This window comes from Hyposmocoma kahamanoa, unplaced genomic scaffold, assembly GCF_003589595.1.
Source record: "Hyposmocoma kahamanoa isolate Upper Pololo Valley unplaced genomic scaffold, ASM358959v1 224, whole genome shotgun sequence".
Classification (NCBI taxonomy): domain Eukaryota; kingdom Metazoa; phylum Arthropoda; class Insecta; order Lepidoptera; family Cosmopterigidae; genus Hyposmocoma; species Hyposmocoma kahamanoa.
The window spans coordinates 58,523-81,306 of NW_020653743.1; positions in this window are offsets into that span (position 1 = coordinate 58,523).

Sequence of the window (22,784 nt, forward strand, 5' to 3'; positions counted from 1 at the left end):
ATCAACATCTTCTCGCTAAACTTCTTGCGTAAGTAAGTCAAATGCCCATTTTATCATAGATGGACCTTAAATGTCTATGTTAACAAGTGCTTGACTTGTAGGCTACAGACAATGAAACTTCAGTGATTCGCCATTCGAGATTACACATATTTACTTATAGCAGCACGCGTATGTGCTGCCATCGTACATAATTTTAGAGCAACAATTTCCTAAGCGAAATTTTTATTTTTCTAATGTGGGTAATTCATACACGTTTTGTGTTGCGGCCATCGCGCACGTAATTTTCACAAGTCTGGTGATTTTATTGTTCTTTAGTGTTAAAATCCAAATTTTATAGTGTTTTTACTGTTATTCATGATGAGAAAACGAAAATATCGTGACGAAGAAGATCATCTGACTCGAAAAATTCGGAAATTGGAACGAAAATTGGCAAGAGCTCGCCTCGCAAACGTCATCGCAGTTCAAGTTCCAGTTCTACCGTGGGATACTCGGATTACAGCGAATATTCAGCAGGGTATGATGACCCTCACTCCTCACCAGAATCTCAACAGCATGAAGGTAAATAAAAAGCCTTTCATTTGCTATATTAGGACTGCGCACGGGTACGTGGCGCACCCGTAACTCACATATTTGTCTAAGTTGTTTGGAACGCATTATTACGATTTATAGTGCATTTGAGTTTAGTCTGGAAGGCTATCACCAACTTATAAATATTCTACTTATACTTCAGTTCAATCTGAAATTGTTCGCTGTATAATAAGATATGCACAAACAATTCTGGAACATGGTCTGTGAGGCCATGTCGTGAATTATATTACTTACGTCCACAACTGATTCTGTAGTACAATCCGTGAGATTATGTCATGAATCATACGTGAATGTGTATATACCAAACCGTATACGGTGTACTACTGGGCACGGTTCTCCGTAATAAGAGCAATTACGTCAAACTTTGTACCGACGTTACTAAATAAAGCTATATAAGTATTCTACGTTTGAGTTTAGTCTGGAAGGCTAATACCTACTAATAAATATACTTCAGTTCAACCAGTAAGGCTGATCGCTGTAGATATGTAAATAATTCTGGAACATAGGCCGAGAGGCTACGACGTGAATAATTCCAAAAAAAAAACAAACATAAATTAATGAATAAATGAATGAATGAATGAAATAATTTATTATCAGACTTACAATAATTACAAGTCCATATATTGTTAGTAAATACTTAGACACTATGTTAGTAAAACTTAAAATTTTCATTCTCTTGGATGTGAATGGACATCCAATGTTTTAAAATTGGACTGTCCATCCTCTCCGCAATCACCATCAGAAGACTGTTGGTGCTGCCCCGCACTCTGACCATCAGGGATGCTGCTCGCTTTCGAATGACAGCTTCAAAGCTATCAATTCTAGTTGCGGCAAACATCCCCGACGCGCTACAATATCGGGGCAGCCCCAGCAGTCCCCTGAGGGCATTGTTGAACTGGATACGCAAGGCACTGTAGGCTTTTTTAGTAAAATTGCTCCACAGGTTGCACGTGTATAAGGTCTGGCAGTAAGTTTTGAAGAGGGTGACTTTTACCTCTTGTGAGCATTGTACAAACCTGCGGGCCAGCATATTACACCTTACCGACAGTGCCCTGCGTTCCCTCTCCAGATCAACGTCATCAGTTCCATTTTCAGTGACCCAGTGGCCCAGATACTTGAAACTGTTCACTTTTTGGATTTCAATACCGTTAAGAGTGACTGGTGGAGTTGAATATGTTTTGGTACCTGATTTGAAAACCAACAGCACACTCTTTTTATCATTATATCTGAGCCCATGGGCCACTGCATATCTCTCACACACATTTAATAGGACTTTGAGCCCACTGATTGAGGGGCTCAAAAGCACCATGTCGTCCGCATAACTTATGTTATTTACAAAACAACCTCCAATTGAGCAACCAACACCAGTGCTTCCGAGCTCCTCAATCAATCCATTTACATAAAAATTAAATAAGGTTGGTGAGGTCAGCCCACCCTGTCTTAAGCCACATTCCATTTTATAATCGTCAGAGGATGTCCCTGCCCATCTAACAGAATTTATTTGACAATCATACCAGTATCGAAACAAGTCAGTTAATTCTTTAGGTATACTCGAGTTGAACATTTTATTCCAGAGTACATTATATGATATCATATCAAAAGCTCGAAATATCAAGAAAGCATGCAAACACAGGCGTCTTCCTATCGGTATAATACCGGACAGTGTGCTTAAGGCACAGTATAGCACAGTATATGACTTATTTCAGGAAAACTTGTCATCATTCCCGACACGGAGGAGACAAATGTGGCGGCACTCGTTACCACCCCCGCGGTGGGACCATCAGAAGGTCCCGTGGTGTCCTCAGTAGTGGTACCGATTAACGCATTTACGCCCTCTGTGACGACGCCTGTGCCCTTACCTGCGGCACCTACTGTTTAAGAGTGAGAACCACATGTATTATGTCTATTAGGCGATGAACCTGTTATAGAACAAGAGTTGAGCGCGGCTGTTCACAGGATATTGCGAGAAGATGGTCTGACATTTTAGTCAATGGCATGAAGGAGGAGACCAAAAAAACAAATAATCATAAGTTATATTATCCCAGAGAATTTAACACTGGCTCAAGCGCCTGCCCTTAATCCCGAAATTACGAAAGTTCATTGAAAAGAGACGTCATCCTCGCGAAAAAACAAAATATATTACCTATTGCTATAACGTGTCTAGCTGACACGACATCAGCCATATTAGCAGACGATTCTCTAATGGACAATACTAAAAACTATATTGTGAAGTCCCTCAGCGATACTGGCAGACTATTATGCCACACACATTGCTCAGTGACGCAAACAAGAAGAAGACTCGCGCTAGCATACCTCAATAAAGAATTAAAAATAACATTAAAGTTCTGAAATGTGCCTACTTGGGGCAACCTTCAAGAAAGTTATAAGTCAATGAAAGCCATTACAAGAGTAGGCACAGAAATTAAGCAACAGGTACCTAAAGTAAAATTGCCACCTAAAAACAAACAAACAGATCCTACAAATTGGACGGCTTTAAACTGGATGTGCCCGCCGCCGCCGCCGCCTCCGCCTCACCGCACGCAAGCGCGGCAGACTGGCGCGACGGCTGGTGGGCAGCAGCAGCCAGCAGCAGCCAGCAGCAGCCAGCAGCAGCCAGCAGCATCCAGCAGCAGCCAGCAGCGCGCCGTGCGACTGACAAGCGCGCTCCTCGCCGCTACAATAGGAGCTCGCGCCATTGACTCGGGCTGACGACGACGCTTCCAACACACAGGCTGGTGGATTGCAATATTTTTACTCTAATTGGTTGCGCATCACAAATGATCCATTTATTCTGTCACGGGTTTCTGGACTGCGGATACCAGTCTCAAATAATATTTGGCGATCTTTTCACCCCAGAAATAAGCCTGAATGCGAATCACATAGATCGGACATGTCCAAAGAGATCAAGCTTGTATGCATGGTCGCAGTATGTGAGTGTGAACCTTGTGAAGACCAATACTTGTGAAATATTTTCCTTATAAGGAAAAGTAACGGTAAAAACAGATTTATATCAAATTTAAAATCTTTAAACAGGTTCATTCTCACACCACACTCCAAGCTTGAGGATTATAGAACAGCTATGATAGGAATACCTATATGTGTACAATTGATTTTAAAGACGCATATTTTTCTATTAGTATTCATAAAGATTACAGAAAATTCTTAAGATTTAATTGATTAGGAAAGTTGTATAAATTCCAAGTTTTACCATTCGGTATTAATATTGCTCCATATGTATTTACAAAACTCATGCGACCAAACATGCAATTCCTGCGTAACCAAGGCTTATTCTCTGTAATTTACCTAGATGACTTATTGTTATTCGGTGATTCATATGCGAGTTGTAAGCGCAACTTTGACGTAACAAAAAGTTTAGGAGACACCGGGGCTGGTAGTTCCCGGGGTAAGTAAGGGTAAGCAATAACTTGCAAGGAAAATATGTATCAATACATATGAAGCCCGTCGTTAAAGCGTCAGGTGATGCATCTTGTCGGCAGCCATTTCAGTTACTCCGCTGACGATGTGTGGCTATGTGCGTGGAGCTGTCAAAATATCACGTAAGTAAATTCTTTCTTGTTTAAATTTTTTGATCTGTCTTTGTTTATTATGGGCCGATTCATACGTAACTTTTCTAAATTGTAGTGACATTAGTAAGGAATCCTTTTGTTTGAGTATTTTTTTATTGATTCTATTACTTTGCCGGTATGTCAGTCTTCATATAAAAACGTAATTTGGGGCTATAAGTTCCTCTCTCGAGGGGCTGGTTGTTCCTGGGAACAACTTCCCCAATTGACCTCCAATCATACTTAAAATTTTTACGACCATTTTTCTTTGTTTTAAGAATGCGAAACTACAAATGGGCTCATGTCAAATATTTAAACAAGATGGTAGAGTCACTAATGTGTGTCTCAACTGTGATGCAGATGAAGAAATGAGCGATGAATAATATTACTGATGAATAAGAATATAATTTTTTTTTAAGTTACTTGTGCATAATATAAACATTACATACATACAATTATAAAAAAGGTGGTTTTATTTAAGAAAATCTTTGTTATTCTCGAGTTCTTAGGTTTTCGCGATTGTTACACATAGGAAATGAAATTGCGTAAATTGGAATGTTTCTTTGTAAAATTAAAAATAAGGTATTTAATTAATAACTATTGTAACTATAATGAAAAAAATAGGGTGGTTTGCATCAATATTAGACATAACTGGTTGAAGACTGTACCACCTCAGTCAACCGTGACCATGACCTGTCGGTTTGTTTGAAAAAACAAATATACGCGATTTAAATCCGGAAAAATACTTTCATTTCCTTTATTATTCTCTTATAATCTAGGCGGACCAATTTGCCTCAAAGGCGGAACAACGCGCCCCAAAGCGGGGCTGAATGTTCCGCTCCGAAATTTGTCAAAAATTAGCCTCTATGAAAAAGACTATTGAGATATTAGTAGAAGTGACTATACTGTTACAAAAAGCGATAAACATTCGTTCAACATTTCCACATGACGAAAATCAAATCAGTTTTATACTCAAAATGAATTCAGTATAAAACTGCAAGTTATTTGAAAATCGAAACGTTCAGCCCCGCTCTCCCCTACTAGAATCGCTAGGATCCACAGTAAACTATGAAAAAGCTTGAGGACACCCAGCCGCACTGCTACCTTTTCGGGCTTTGTATTTAACTCTATACAATACACTATTGCCACACCTAAAGAGAAAAAGCAAAAAATTAAGAAAAAACTGCTATATTTTTCAAAATGAAAGAGTTGCAAACTTCGAAATTTTGTTCATTTGATAGGATTGCTTTTGTTTGCCCGGCAGTGCAGTACGGCTGGCTGTGTACCAAACGGCTAGAAAGAGTTAAGTTCCTGTACTTACGAAAAAACAATGATTATGATCAAGTTGTGTACTTACCCGACTCCTTGACCGTAGGATTTGATTGGTGGCTTCGCAATACAGATAAAAACGGCAGTCCCATCAGCACCGGAGAGTACCAACTGGAGATATATTCAGACGCGTCTCGCACTGGTTGGGGCGTCTGTTGTTCAGGGCAAACAGCGAGCGGCTTGTGGTCTAGCCGAGAGCTCGCCGAGCACATTAATTATCTCGAACTAACTGCCGCATTTTTTGGTTTGAAGATCTTCGCAAAAGACCTCCGAAATTGTGAAATGCTGCTCCGCACTGATAATTCTAAAAACAGGATGGGGGTGTTCAATACCCACACCTCGATGATCTGAGTCGCAGCATCGGGCAGTGGTGCGATAAGAGGGCTTGTTCATCTTTGCTTCCTATATTAGTTCAGTGGACAACTATATTGCAGACGCGGAGTCGCGCCGAGTACATGCGGATGTCGAGTGGGAACTCTCGGACACCGCTTATCACTTAATTTGTAAAATATTTCAACGACCTGTCATAGAGCGTATGTCAATGAGCGTATTTGCGACTTGTCTAAATAGAAAATGCTCGAAGTTCGTATCATGGCATAGAGACCCTGAGGCATTTAGAGTTGACGCTTTTTCACTAAGCTGGACACCCTATTTCTTTTATGCATTTCCTTTTGTCTAATGTTGAAAGTAGGTATTACAAAAGATTAATACAAACAACGCGAAAGGCATTGTCGTGGTGCCTCAGTGGCCTACACAGCCATGGTTTCCTCTATACAGAAATATGTTAGTCTCTAATACAATTGAATTGAAGCCTAATAAAATGTTGCGCCGGAGCCTTACCCTGGTTGCCGGAGTATTGTCAGGACGGCGTTTTTAAGAAAAAACATTACCCACAGACGCAGCTGACGTCATGATTAGCATCTCTTGCAGATAACACACTGAAACAGTACGACTCCTGTCTAAAACAGTGGTATTTGTTTAGTCAAAAAGAAAAAAATAACATGTGTAGTGCTCCGGTAGCAACTATTCTAAAATTTCTAGTTGATCTTTTTAATAGAGGTTGTAAATACGGGTCTATTAACAGTGCTAAAGCATCACTGTCCCTCGTTCTAGGTTCTGATACTGTTAATAATCCTCAAATCAGACGCTTCATGAAGGGTGTGTATAAATTACGAACTCCGTTACCTAGATATAACACAACCTCAAAATCTCTCAATTGTTTTAAATTATCTTAGTAATTGGTATCCCAACGAAGATCTTTCTTTTTTTAGAAGTTATCTAAAAAATTAATTACGTTTCTAGCTTTAGTAACCGCACATCGTGTCCAGACCTTATCATTGATTAGAGTTTCAAATATTAGTAAGATTTTAAATAACAGATTTACAATCAACATTTCTGATAGAATTTCTGCTGTGAATAATTCACAACCCATATTGGTTCTTCCTTATTTTGATGAACAACCGGCGATTTGTCCCGCTCGTACATTAGAGCGCTACCTTATTGTATGATCAGAAAAAAGACAATATAACTGTGATTATTTAATAATTAGTTTTAGACAACCGTATAACACTCCTTGTGTTACCAATCTATTAGCAATGGATCAAGGGTACTCTGACTGAGAGCGGAATAGATACAGCTACGTTCGGAGCCCACAGCACTAGACATGCAGCTACTTCTGCTGCAAATCGACTCGGAGTGTGGGTTGGGTTGCTAACATTAGAAAGATTGCCGGTTGGACAGACAGTTCTCAAACATTTGAATTAACTGAACTCATAATTCTGAACTGTTTGCTCGCTCTCTCTGCAGATTAGCCTCGACAGACAGTGATTGACTAGTTACTTGATTTTAAGTAATTATGTAATAAAAAATGTTGTTTTAATTTATAAACAATTTTAATGAAATATTATAAAAAAAATATATAACGTTATAATAATCGTTACTTGCTGGTTTTTCATCGACGTTCCTCTTGTATTGCCATTTTGTGAAGCTTTAAACATCTACAAGTACATATGTGTAATCTCTCGGGCGAATCACTTCGTTTAATAGAAAGTCAAACAAACTTACCTGTAAGTGATGTTCGACGATTATTAAGCGAAGTGATTCGAGAGAGATTACACTGCCTCCCGGACCCAGATCAAATGCTTTTTTAGATCTTACCCATCTACGAAATAGCAGTCGGTGGGCCGAGTGTCAAACGTGTATGAATTACCCACAATAGAAAAATAAAAATTTCGTTTAGGAAATTGTTGCTCTAAAATTGTGTACGATGGCAGCACATACGCGTGCTACTACAAGTAGCTAGTCTCAGGCGAATCACTTCGTTTAATAATCGTCCAACATCATATACAGGCAAGTTTGTTTGACTTTCTATTACCATCAGTTACCTATTAATTCAAATGAAAGTGATGGAGATTTAAGTGACTCAGAACCAACGTATGGTCGATAAGTCTAATCTTGAACGACTAGACGTTCATCAAGATCCGTTCTTCATCTATATATCAGGAATATTCTTAAAGAAACTTTCAGAAATACCGTTATATCCGTTCTTCGCCTATACAAAATAGTTCTGTGCTTATAAAAATAAGTTTAATAAAGGAGGTAAAAAAGTATACAATGATAGGTTTAGTTAAGGTAATGGTAATGTATGTAATCCGGTATTCTATACAAAGCCTGAGACAGTCAGGCCATGTATAAAATAAACACTATTTACACTTAGACTAGGTATTCTATACAATGCCTAATATGTATTAGGCAATGTACAAAATTTGTTAAATGTAGATGAACAAAGACAAATAATGACTTAATATAAATATTTTTATTCTAATGTTGTATCCAAGCACCCATTAAATGTTTAGGAACAATAGTTTTTCTTTTAATGATTAATGTGAGTATTGTGCCTTTCTTTGAATAAATCTACGGCCGGCATTTTATATAATATCTAGGTATTCTATACAATGCTCAGGAAATGTGTATAATAGTCAAAACGTATTAACATGGACCATTCTCATTTCTGCAACTTTTTTTGTGCATATGTATTAAAAAACGATATACTTGTATTACTTAGTCAATCCCTATTTAAAATTAATCAAAGTAGTTTATATTAATATGGTTTTTATTTATATTTACACAGTATAAATAAATATTTAAATCATCATTAAGAAAGTGGCGAAAATGTCACTTCCATGTCGTGTGCAAAGTCCACTTACATTGATACAAATTAAAATTAAATATATTTATCTGTAATAAATAAACTAATCTATATTATTTTACGATAATACATAGAATACAGTTTCCAAAAAACACAAAATAATTACAACATAAATAATGAAACAAAAAGTGGAACAAAACAGACGGCAACTTGTGTCCAAAATCGAGACTTCTTTGGAGCAGGTCTCAGAATGGGGCCAACAGAGTCTAGTACAATTTAACCCCGCAAAGACACAAGTGTGCGCGTTTACCGCTAAAATATCCCCATTCGTAACAGCGCCAAAGTTCCAGAACACTGCCCTTACCATCTCAAAGAGTATTGGGATACTTGGAGTCGACATCACGAACGAAGTCCAGTTCCGGAGTCATTTGGAGAGCAAAGCCAAACTGGCTTCAAAAAAGCTCTGAGTGCTCAATAGAGCAAAGCAGTACTTCTCTCCAGGTCACCGACTTTTGTTATATAGAACACAAGTACGGCCCAATAAGGAGTATTGCTCGCATCTCTGAGCAGGAGCTCCCAAATACCAGCTTGATCCACTTGACTCGATCCAACGCAGGGCTGTTCGTATTATCAATGATCCCAAACTCACAGACGGTATGGAGCTCCTTAACCTACGGAGAGACGTTGGCTCTTTGTGTGTGTTCTACCGTCTTTATAATGGGGAGTGCTCTGAGGAACTTTTCGAACTGGTGACACCGTCTCGTTTCTACCATCGCACCTCTCGCCAAAGGAGTAAAGTCCATCCCCACGTGCGTGGCATTATAAGACCACGCGGGTATCTCGTTCATTTCTTCCTCAAACCTGCAAGCTGTGGAATGACCTTCCTCCTGAAGTGTTTCCTTTGCGCCATGACATGGGGTTCTTCAAAAAGCGCGTTTACAGATCCCTAAGGCTGGCAACGCATAGACAGCTTATCTGAAGTTGCAAATGTCCATGGGCGACGATGACCACCTCCCATCAAGTTGCTGGTCTGCTCGTTTACCTCCTTCATTACAAAAAAAAATGGCTTCAAAATATTTCATAACGTTTGTGCATGAAAAAATTTTCACCTCCATGCATAAACTTATTTCAATAAGTTTATGCATGGAGGTGAAAATTTTTTAGCAGCCATAATTTATTATATCAGTCAACAGAGTTTCTGAACAATTACAGACAACAAACACAATGCCACCTTGAAAGTTTTTGACAGTTTGCCACTTTCGGGATTTTTCAAAAATTTGCCTGCTATTTTGGTCACTTTTGTGGATCATATTATTTTATTAACGGACTTGAAAAAAAGGAGGAGGTTCTCAATTCGGCTGTTTTTTTTTTGTATGTATGTTACGCGATAACTCCGGTATTTGTGAAACGATTTTCATGATTCTTTTTTTGTTGGAAAGAGGGTAGCTCCATAGTGGTCCCATTTAATTTTGAAGAAAATCATCCACCTCTAAGGGTGGCTGTTCACGTACGAAGGTTCATTTTTATAAATAGCGCCTAAATTTTATTATAAGGAGCAATTATTTTAATGGTTGATTTTGTTATTCTTCAATTCAAGGCGTTTTTCTCTCAAATATACTTGAGTGAGAATTGATTTTTATTATCTTCATTAATTTATTTTATATCCACCGTGGAATCTTTACATGTTGAATAAGAGCTAACTCTTGTTATAATAATTCTTTTCTAAATTTCTTTTCGTTGTGACGTCACTCTCGTTCAAAGATGTAGTTTGTTGAAATGTAAAATTGTCCGTGCATGGATTCCAGGTTATAACTAAAGTTTTGTTACTTTATGCGTGTTTAAAATCCAGCACACGTTAATTTATCTATTCTTCATTAAGATTCTGAAGTAAAGTTCCATTGTTGCTGGCCCATTTTTGTACGTTGAATCCACCTCGTTTTAAAAGCTCTATCAATGATTGTTGTGTTTGTCGCGCTTCAAAAATGCTGTTGCTACCGCCGAGTAAATCGTCGACGCACAGTTGGTGTTTCAGATTTTCTGCAGCGAGGGGATACAAGTGCCCGTCATCATGAATTAGTTGTTGTATAGTACGCGTAGCAAGGAATGGAGCTGCCTTCGTACCATAGGTGACAGTACACAGTTGGTATTCTTTAATAAGCTCTGTCGTTGAGTCTCGCCATAAGATTTTTTGTAGATGTTGGTCTTCTGTTTGTATAAATATTTGGCGGTAAAAGTTTTCAATGTCTGCTGTATAAACATATTGGGAAGTTCTCCAGCGTAAAATTAATGACAGTAGACCCTGTTGTAGGTTTGGACCACACTGCATTAATTGATTAAGGCTGTAGCCCGATTTAGTTGGGCATGAAGCGTTAAATACAGCACGTAATTTTGTAGTAGTGGAATCCAATTAATAATACCATGGTGTGGAAGAAAACAACTAGGCTCTTGATGTTCTGTGGATTCCTTCATGTGACCCAAATTCAAATATTCATCGATAAAATCTTTGTAGTGGGCAGTAAATCGTTTGTCCTTTGCAAATCGTTTTTCGAGCAACAGCAAAATTGTGCAACATCTTGTGGCTTCGAAGCACCTGTTTTTAGGAACCCCTGTTTCATGAGTATTTTGACCTCGTAATGGCCATCTGCTCGTCCTTGTGTCGTGTTGGTGTATAATGTTTCACAGTAGCTTTCTTCCTGTGTCAAGTTGCTGCGGGTTTCACTTATTTCCTCCATCTCCCAACATTGAGATAAATCTTGTAATTTTTCAATACGACTGTCGTTACAGTTAAATGTGTTCATGTTTCCAGGTAGAACCCATCGCAACTTAGTCTGCTGAGCAATCGGTGCAGTTGCAGGGCCTCTAAGTATTCCCTCCATTACAATGTCTGCATAAACGCTCGTATCGACGAGGATATCCACAGGCCGTGAAATGTTGTAGTCAGGGTCAGCTAAGGTAATGTTGGTTATATGTGGCCACTGTTGTTTTTCGAAGAAATAATTAGGCAAGCTGTTGATCATTTTCAACATCACTAGTGCTTCTGTTGTAAACTCATAATCACTGAGCAGGGATTGGCAAGTTAGTTGCACAGTGCCATTGCTTTGATTGTTGGTTATGCCTATGCCAGATACAGTTGCGTTTTCTTTATATCTTTGGAGTCCCAGCCGTTGCGCTGCGGATTCTGATATGAGGTTGACCTGTGAGCCTTGATCTAAAAGGCATCTCAGTAAGAACCATCAATTGCTCTTACATTTACTTGAAAGGTGGCTAGTAGAACCTCATAGTATTTTCCTGACACGTGGTTTGAATTCCGTTTTAATTCCGTATTTGTCGATTGCTCAATATTTCTTGAAGTTGAAATTGGAGGAATAGGTTTAGTTTTTTCCTTTCCGGTATCGTATAAAATGTCCTGAATCAAAGTCTGGTGCGCAACGTTTTGTAGAATTGCATTGCATTCTATTGTGCGGAAACAAGCAATTTTTGCAAATATCTAATTCTGTTATTGTTGTCAATTTGTTCTCAGGAGTCTTAGGGTCGTATTCTACAACTCTACTCGATGCTCAAGTCAGGATTTGAGTATGGTTTAAAGCATTCGAAATCATACTCAAGTCCCTGCCATTAGGGTCGTATTTCCAGTGCTTGTGTTTCAATTGCAATCCTGACTTGAGCATTGAGTAGAGTTCTAGAATACGACCCTTATTCTGGTATGCTTTGCAGTGAATGAGAATGTGATTTTGTGTGCACAAAGGGCAGGCCAGATTAATTTGATTTTTTTTTATAATTTTTAATTTTATGGGGTATTTAGTGGGGTAAATGTGCCATGTGTTAAGGGAATTAAAAATATGTCATAACACTGAATGGTCCAGTTCCAGACTTTATGGAATTATTGTTTAGGGCCCTCTTTTATTAAAACGCTTATTACACTACCCGATCTTGTTGTCGTTAGTAGAGAGAGCACAAAGAGTCATCCTAAAAGTTCCCTGCTTCAAACCGTACCGGTTCCCAACAAAGGAACCTTACGCTTTCTGTCAAGCTCTCACTGTTCGACAGCTATTTGTTCTCTGGACGGTGCGGTGTTGTGGCAACATGCCCTTGCACCCAAAGATATATCTCGCACCCTATGATAGTGCCTCAAATAGACGACATTGCAAGCGGCTTCTTGTGACCGTTTGACTTCATTCAATATAGATTATTCTGCTTCCTGGGATGTTTTCTATACACCGCGTGTACCGCGAGCTCAACATCTTTGGATTAAGTAAATTCCAATGTAAAAAAAAGTTGGCAAACTGGTTGCATAAATTATGAGGATACCAAAGCTTTGCTCCATCCTTGATCTTAAAATTCAATATAAGTGTAAAATTTATATGAAAGATTATATTGCCATTGCTTTGATGTTCATCTGTATATTCTGTAATCTGTGTCTGTATTAAGTTTAAACTAAAACTATACACATGTATCACATTTTTCCCCCTCTTGTTTCTCTCTTATAATCTTTGTAATCTGTTTAGTAATTAATGAATAATGCCATAAATTTGTCATGTCATTTCTAAGGCCTGATTCAGAGTGGCATGGCGGTGGGCGCGCGTGCGTGTGAATCAAATGTACTTACGTTGCGTTCTTTGCTTGCTGCGTTGCTTCGTTGCGTTCACAGTGGCTGCGCGCGCCACGTGGTTAGATCTATGTTGGCTCGATCCGCCCGTATCTTTCACAGTCTATAGTCTGATTGTTATTTCGACGTGTGGATGGAAGACGACAAGACCCGCGCGCCCGCACCCGAAGCCGCGCCCGCGCTCTGAATGAGCCCTAAGTGTGAGAGTATTAATTTACGTAGTAATAATAACGCACACACTCAACATAGCCCCGCACTAGGGAAACCCTGTGTCGCGGGTGCCATGGACACACACATAGACAACTACAAATTACATCCAAACTCACGAGAGATATAATTGTAGGCCATACAACTATTTCTCTCGGCCCGGGAATCGAACCTGGGACCTCTGCGTGGCAGTCCGGCATGGTAACCGTTCGGCCACGGAGGCAGTTAAACTAATGTTGTATGCAAGGTGTTAAACCTTGAACTTTCAAAATGCGTATTGTGTTTTGAAAATTACTAAGATCCTTATGTACTTTCTAATTATTTGTATTTTGTTGGGAAATGAACATTATTATTGTTGTAGATAGCTTAGGCATATAAATGAATAAATGAATGAATTTAAATAAACAACTTACTTGATTGTTATTATTAGTTTTTCCTTTGGACTGATGGCTTGTCTCATATTTGTATCCGACTATAATAAAAGGTTTTACTAGGCTTAATAATTCTTGAAAAACATTTATTGGCACATATATATTATATGTGGTAATACCTCGCAAATTGATCTGGATGTTCACATAAACTTGTATGTAAGATATATATGAAACTACTCATACTTTAATCGTTTCATATTGAGTGGACGTACCCTGCTTCTTTTTCTAACATGGTCTTCTAATGCTTCATAAATGCATACTATTTTTAAGGACTGAACACTCGCGAATGTCTTTGACGATTTGACCTCTAAGCAGTGTAGTAACAATTTCATACGCCATCTATCAACCACTCGCTTGTACTCAAACAATATGGTGTTTGTTGTGTGATTTGAAGTGAAGTGTGAAGTGAAGTGATTATTGGACTATTATTATTATCAGTAATTTAATTTAAAAAGAGCCTAATTCGTCAATCTGGCATTTGTTCCAGTCTTAATGGATCCATTACACTATTACGACACAAGCACCTCGTATAAACGCTTTAAACGCAACTGAATAAAATACGTTCGTTTGGCGCTCAAACAGAATTTCGATCAAGCGCCAACTGCGCAACTCAAAAAACGCAATTCACAAAATTACGCTCGTCTGGCCTCACCCTAACATAGGCAAGCTAAATATGGATTCGCGAATTATGTTTCCAATTTGTTTAGCGTAAAAATGATTAAAACCCGGAGTTCATGTAGGGAAAATTATGTTTCACGATTTCTATTTTTTATTATGTATTATATTGAAGGTCCATGCGGAGTACGCGATGACCCATGGTCTAATGTATAACAGAATAAGAGCACGAATTAGACACTAGTAGTGTTTAAGGCTGGTAACAAAACCATCGCCTCTATCCCTACAGTACAGCTATGTGACGACGACTCCATGATGACGTGGGATAGAGAGGGGGCGCAGGGCGTTAGCCGTACGCTGTAATGTGTTGTCGCGCAGGTTCGCACGTTGACGGGGATGTCAAAAACACCCTTTTTAAGGCGTTTTGTCAGACCTTTTACACGTGCAGCCTGTGAACAAATTACACTACACGGGCGGTCAACGCCCTGTGAGTGCAGTATAATAATGGATGAAAATGCTCCATCGTAATACCAATACATAAAAAAGGAGACACAACAGACATTAAATATCATCGACCATTTCCTTAATTTCAATTTTTTCAAAAATATTTGAGAATCATTACAATCAACTTATATCATACTTCAAAAGTTTCAAAATTATACAAGACAACCAATATGGATTTTAGAAAAATAAATCAACAGTATATGCGTCATTTCATATAATTAGCAAGATTTTACAAAATGTAAATAAAAAACTACACGACGGTTATATTTTTAGACATGACCAGAGACTTTGAGTCAGTAGCACATGATATGTTCCTGACTAAATTGGAGCATAATGGAATAAGGAGGCCTGCACCAAGCTGGTTAGAATCATATCTGAAAAATAGGGTACAATGTGTAGAAATAACTCGACACAAAACCTTGAAATTTATAATAAGTACAATAATTATGGAGTTCCCCAGGGTAGTGTACTTCGTCCCCTGCTGTTCCTATTATACATTAATGACAATATGTGAATGCACGGGACATAATACAATTCTTCTTGCGGACGATGTATCAGTGGTTGTCACTTGTCCAATATATTCAACATTGGAAGAACACAATAATGAATTATTAAAAACATTGATATTGTTAATTGAATGGCTACAAAAAAATAATCTTCAAATAAATTTATCTAAGACTAATGTAATGAATTTTAATAATTTACGGAATCAAATAGTTAGTATGAATTATAACGGACAAGTTTTGCAGAACGCCACCGATGGGACATTTCTAGGATCAATTTTAGATTATAGATGAATTGGAAACAACAAACGGAGAAAGTGTGTACTAAAATCAATAAATTTGCTTTTGCTCTGTTTACATTGACAAGAGTGGCAAATAAATGCACAGCAATGACAGTATTTTGCGTATGTAGAATCTGTACTCGGATACGGCCTTATTATTTGGGGGAATGACACAGACTTTGGGAAAGCTTTTATTGCTCTATAGAGGTGTATACGAGCCATCTAAACTTTCATCATCATTTAGTAGCAGTAGAGCTCCTTGTGTAAGAGTTCGTCCAGGGTAGTACTGCCACCTTTCTTTCTTTCAAATTAAGCCGCCAAGCAGTCATGTCAGCATTACTGTGCTTTGATTTTCAAGGATAAGGGTGCTGGTGAAATTACAGGCACATGGGACTTGTCAACTTATGTCTCAGGGTGACGGGCGCATTAGCAGTGCTCCTCAGATCTTTGCGGTTTAAAGCTCTGAGTGGCACTGCAATTAATAATAATAATAACGCACACACTCAACATATGACATAACACTCAATTGTTGTGGATAGGCGTGTAGCTTACCAGGCGCACAACTTGTTCCGTCGCATGATGCATCATGCGCCCCCACTTTAAAACGCTAAAAATATTAACTCTGCCCTGTACATACATACTCGAAGCTAGTATATTTGTAAAGACGAATCAACATAAATGTATACTGGCTAAAGACATGACTGCTAGAAGCCAAAGAAACACCAATAAAGTAGTACTAGGCACAATACCTAAGACTAAACGCTTCGAAAACAACTGTTACGCATTGTGTGGATTTTTAATAAGCTACCGCATGTCATATTAAATCACTTCCTTTGATCACTTTTAAAATGAAATGCGCAAACGACTCTTAGAAAAAATAATTTTATTTGGTTGATATTTTGAAATATAAAGACTGATCCTTGTCGATGCATATCTTAATTTTGGTTTAGCTTATCTAATTTATTAATGAATTTACATTATAACGTATTTTATTATTATATTTGCATGTTTTTGACAGGGCTAAATAGGATTAAGTTCATCAATTGAATTTCAACACCAACATTTATAATGTACGTACCCTAGCTATTTATAGCGAATAAATCGATTTGATTTGATTCAGAATGCTGTTAACACGTTTATGCAGCGCGTCAGGCATGTACACGGAGGTGCGTACTGACGTACTGACAGCTTCGGTGGGGTAATACCGTAGAGGGACAATTGTGGCTCTATAAATAATAAAAACCGTATAAGCGAGATAGATTTATACAAATACAAATACAAATATCTTTATTTACCATACATAATTACAATAAAGTTACAACATACAGTTTTGCTAAAACAGTTGTTCAGGGTGTAATTTGCCAGTGGCTGCCACACTAGGGAAACCCTGTATCGTGGGAGCCAAGTGTTACAGTAAGTGGTGTAGTTTGAAACGATTGAGCAAGTAACAACGGATGGTACGAATTTAATTATATATTTTTTTAGTAATTGTGATTATTTTTAGTTGTAAGCATTAAGTATTTTTTTCTATTATTGAATAACTATTAGGTACTATTTGAAATATAAAATATAATATTTGTTTGCAAAGTACACAAGGGAAAATTGGAGAAATTGATTTTGTGTGCGGGTTTGTGTGGGAGTGTGTTTTTGTGAGAGAGTGTTTGACTGTGTGTGAGTGTGAGAGTGCGTGTTGAGAGCGTATGATGATGAGGATGTGTGCTGTGAGTGTTTATGATTGAGTGTGCGTGTGTGAGTGTGTATGATGATATGCGTATGGTTAACCTATTATTTTAAGAATATTTTCCGTGTCTTGGTATGATAATTTGAGTAACCAGTTGGTGAGAAGAACTTTAGCTTTATAAATACGACAGGTTTTTATTTCAGGGATGGCGCCAGTGATTCTATTGTAGATGAGAGGCAACTTAAAGGCGAGGTGGTTCCTGGCGAAAGCCGTTTTAACGGAATTGGTCGGTATTCGAAAGACTCTTTTTTGCAATAAAACCGAATAGTTCGGTGAACTAATCGTTGACTTGTGAGCCATTAAAAATACTTTTAGAAAGTAAATTTGGCGGACGTTTAAAACTTGAGCTTCCGAATAAAGGTCTATGGTGGGATGCCTGCGATGCCTCCTGAGCATGACCTTAAGTATCGAACGCTGAGCTCTTTCGAGCCCAAGCATAGTAGAAACACCCACCCCACCCCACACCGAAATACAGTAGCCTAGGACAGACTGACACAGGGCGATGTACACGGATGTTAGCGTAGGCTTGTCGGCAGACTTACTCAAGAGGCGCATGATATGCGTTAGTCGTCTGGTTTTTGTTATCTGCCATGCGATGTGCTGCCTAAAGGAAAGTCTGTCATCGATCTGAACCCCAAGATACCTTATATGTTCTGATCTATCAATAGAGTAGCAAGAACAGGAACTGGTGCAATTGTGTATTTTTAGTTCAGTAGGCGCCAATGGTTTAGAGGCCGCGGTTTTGTGAAAACAGAGATATTTTGTTTTACAAAGATTCAACGTGAGGAGGTTGCTGTCAAGCCATTCCTTCAAAGACGACATCCCAGATTCCGCCGACGCCAGTGCCTCGCCTCCAGGTATCGCCGTGAAAAACTGCCACCGTATCATCCGCATAACATATCAGCTCAGGGCCCTTGATGTCATGGATATCGTTTATGTACATAACGAAAAGTGTCGGTCCAAGGACACTGCCTTGCGGCACCCCAAATACTACCGGTAGTTGCTCGCTTAGGTGATCGCAAATCCTGACCTGTTGGAACCTGTCGGTAAGGTAGCTCCGAAACCAGTCCAGCACTATCCCTCTAATACCAAAAAGCTCCAGCTTTTTAAGCAGTAATGGGACCGAAATTGTGTCGAACGCCTTCGCAAGATCGAGAAAGACACCAAGGGATTTTTGCCTTTTGTCCATACTCTTTGAAACCAGCCCTAACAGAAGTCCGACGGCGTCCTCTGTCGAGAGCCCACCTCGAAACCCAAACTGACGATCAGATAATAGGTGGAATTTCTCTAAGTATTTCATTAAACGTGTGTTGACTATTCTTTGTAAAATCTTTGAGAAAATTGGCAGCAGGGATATGGGCCTGTAGTTTTCTGGTAGTGTTTTGGGACCGGACTTGTGTATGGGTATCAACACTGCTACCTTCCAACTCTTAGGAAAAGTTCCACTACTCAGACTGAGGTAGTTTTAATTTTTCATTACAATCAATGAATTTTCTTGTATGAATTACTAGTGAATTACTCTTACAAGCCTGGAATATTACAATTTTACTTATTTTAGATGATATTTGAAGTGTTTTTCTTGATTGAAAGATTTTTTTCCCATCGTATAAATGTCCTAAAATAAGGAGAATATCTTTTGTCAAATATGTCCATCTCGCTTCTATCAGCAGTGGTTATGATACTCGAGAAAGAGATCAAATAACGTATAAATTAAATTAGACAGGTTTAAGTTGATTTTAGGGATACCGTGCCACCATCTTTTCCCTAATTTATGGGTCATTTTAAATATTGTATTTTTTTTACTTTTCAATACTTTTTCAGTTCGAAATACATATGTATACTAAGTTAATATACTGTTCAAGGGCCAATAAAAAAAGTAATGGTTTGTCATAATTGTTTTATTTGGTTACTAAAACTCAACCAAGCTAAACGTGGTCTGGCGGATCTCCCTCCTTAGACTTGGCAGATTTCATCGTTATCATTAACCCATTCATACGTCTCACTGCTGGTCACGGGTCTCCTCTCAGGCGAGTGCTTAGGCGACAGTCCACCACACTTTTTCGCACACGCTTTCCGAGGACTTTGAACCTCCTTCAACGTTTCATCACGATGTTTTCCTTCACCGAAAAAGCTCATGATAAATTTCAAATTAAATTCCGCACAAATTCCGAGAAACTCAAGAGGTGCCAGTCTGGATTCGAACCCACGACTCTCTGAAGCGAGAAGCTTCTCTATTCTTTTTTTTAATTCTCCCACTACGGGTAATACGCAAGAGAACTGCCTCCCTGATGCGCCGTGTGCGCGTGGTGGTTTCAACAGTCTTGTGAATTTAATTTGGGAGTACCCTGCTTGTGCTATTTGGAAGCACTGGAACTCAGTGCATCGAGTTCCAACGGCTTAGTTTATAATTTAATGTAGTTTTTATTTTTGATGTAGGTATTTAATAACAATTTCCCGTACTAGCATAGCCTATAAGTTTTTGTAACTAACACACTATGGACATGGTCCGAAATAAAATTTGTGAATTGAATTGAAATATAATAGATAATCATATTAGCGTTAAAATACATACCACAGATTGACGAGGTCAATATGAGCTGTATCTACTATTTACAAAGTTTCTTATCTTTTACTAAAATTACAATTTTGTTTATGACTTGATAAATAACTGTATAATTCTAGTTGTAACTTTTTTTTCTTGGCAAAACTTAGGACGCCTTTTCAACAACAACTAAGAGTTGAAGTATTGCAGGTCCACTTGTTTTTCACGATTCATCTATTTCCCATTTCGTTAGACCGATCGGGAAGGTACACAATAGGAAATAGACGAATCGGGAAAGTGGACCATTTGGACAAGTGCACCGATCGGGAAAATAGATAAAATTGGAAAAGACGAATCGAGAAAGTGGACCGTTTGGACAAGTGGACCGATCGGGAAAGTTGACCGATTGTACCGAAGGGCAATATTTAGAAGCGCAGTTGAAACGCCACAGACGCAAAATCCCGCGCAGTGGTTATTTGGTACACAGAGTAAAGGTTGAAAGAAAAAGATAAAAACGCAAAGTATTGTTTGTTGCCTATAATATTGTTGTTTGCCGTAGGTGTAGGGAATGAAACAATAATGAATATTACAAATGACTATAATTTTGTCACAATTTTTCCATACAATGTTAATAACTTTTTACCTTACTTCTATTTTATAATACATTACTTAACCGTTATTAATGTTGTATTTATTTATTATTTAAAATTCTTCCTGTTTAATTTCTAATTACATTCCACGGAGTCAGTTTCAGATGAGATATTAATATATTCATTTAAATAAAAACTCACAGGACCATACAAAGTTTAAAAAGAAATTTCGAAAAACTTCGAGTACTTTTATTATGATACACTAAGATGTAATTCGATTAGATCTTACGATACTAAAAATATTTCTTGCTTAGTTCGCTACGAGAAGTATCGTTAAAAACTGTACAAACATCATCAACGTGTTGTTGCTAGCGAGTAACGTAACGGACGTGTGGCACGGGCCGCACGGTCCGGGCCGTGCGGACCGGGCCTTATGGTTCGGGCCGTATGGATCGGGCCGTGCGGGTCGCGGCAGAGACGGCGATGCGATGGGGATATTGTACTTGAGACGTGGTCGCGCGGGCGCACCGCGCCGGCACTAATTGACAACGATCGTGATGCGACTGCCGCTCTACTAGCCGGCCACTGGCTCACAGTAACTATATTAAGTGAAAGAACCACAACCGTAACATTAAACATTAAAATTCGCTGTATTCCAGTAACACATCCATTAAGTATCTAAGCTAGAGTATGATATGAGGCGAGTGAGCGGCTGGCGCGCCCGCGCGGTGCCGCGACTCGCGACGCCGCCCGGCGCAACTACATAACTGTGTAAGGATAACAAGCCTTTAAAATAGTAAATTATACAATAATTAAGTATCAATAAAATTGAGCTAGAATCGGACCCGGCTCCGATCGGAACTAGTCACCTTTAACCTAGTATCTAAAGTTGCTGCAAACGTTGAACTCGAGGCGAATTCGCGTAAGGACGACAGGGCACCTATCCCGTAATCCTCGAGCGAACTTAGCCTAGATTACAATATTTTAGAAGCAAGTAAATTGGGGTCTAACGTGAACGTACTCGTTTGCTTATATTTATTTGAAGTTAGTTATGAGGCGAACGTAAGTTAATATTGCTTCAGGATTGAGACCACGTCACAATGTTATTGCTTTGCTCCTGCATTACGTTTGGCACGAAAATACTGAGGAGTTTACTCTCGACGACGGTGCTCCACATACTCGGCCTTGCAAATCGTAACGGTCGGTCGACTCTGACCGTTCACTAAACGAATGGAAGTCCCGCTGGATCGCCGGCGAGAGAGGCGAATCGCGGGTCAACACCGACACGCGCGAGCGAGGAACGCTCTACACGAATATAACGTACTGCGCAAGTACGAGCAAGAGCCAATAGAGAAGACATGTCGTGCGGAGGAAGTGCGGATAAGCGACTACTCACAACCAGCGCGCCGCGGACTGAGCAGCGGCCGACGGACAACATTCAAATCGACGCTACACGTTTCAACGCAAGGAAAAAATAATTTTATAACAATTGTACTAAGACGTTACAATTAGAGATAAATTTTAAAAGTTCATATTGCCACGAGTTAAGAGTCGAATTTTACAAAAATATACATACTGTACAAGTAGTTGAGCGACGCCGAGCCCGCGCGCGCGGTGGCCGGCGGGCAAAGGCGCCTCCGTTCTAACACTAACTCGTTGATAGAGACTTACACTAGGCTGCAGGTGGTCAGCTCGACGTCCGGCCGCCGCCGAGGCCGTGCACCCGATGCGGGAGGAAGCTAAAGCGACACTTATTCGAGAAAGCGAGGGAATCCCAATAAAAAAAGTACGACTAACTATCACAAGCTATTCGAGATACTAAACCACTGGCGGCGCTTGTTCCGCAAAGCGACGGAATGCGAGTCGGCGAGCGGCGAGGCGACTCGTGGCAGCCGCCTTGCCACCGGTGCCCTGTCTCTGAATCCTAACTATAAGTTTAGCGAAGTTCAAAGCGCTTGAACGGTGTGATGTGCGACTTGTCGTTCAGAGGACGGGCAGCCAGCGTCGGCCTCGGCAGTGGCAAAGAGCGTAGGCCGAGGTTTCGTTACTAAATACAACTTACAGTCATCCACTCTTTTGAGATTGCTTCACAAACAATCGACAAAATTGTAAACTTTTTGCCGAGACATAATTGCC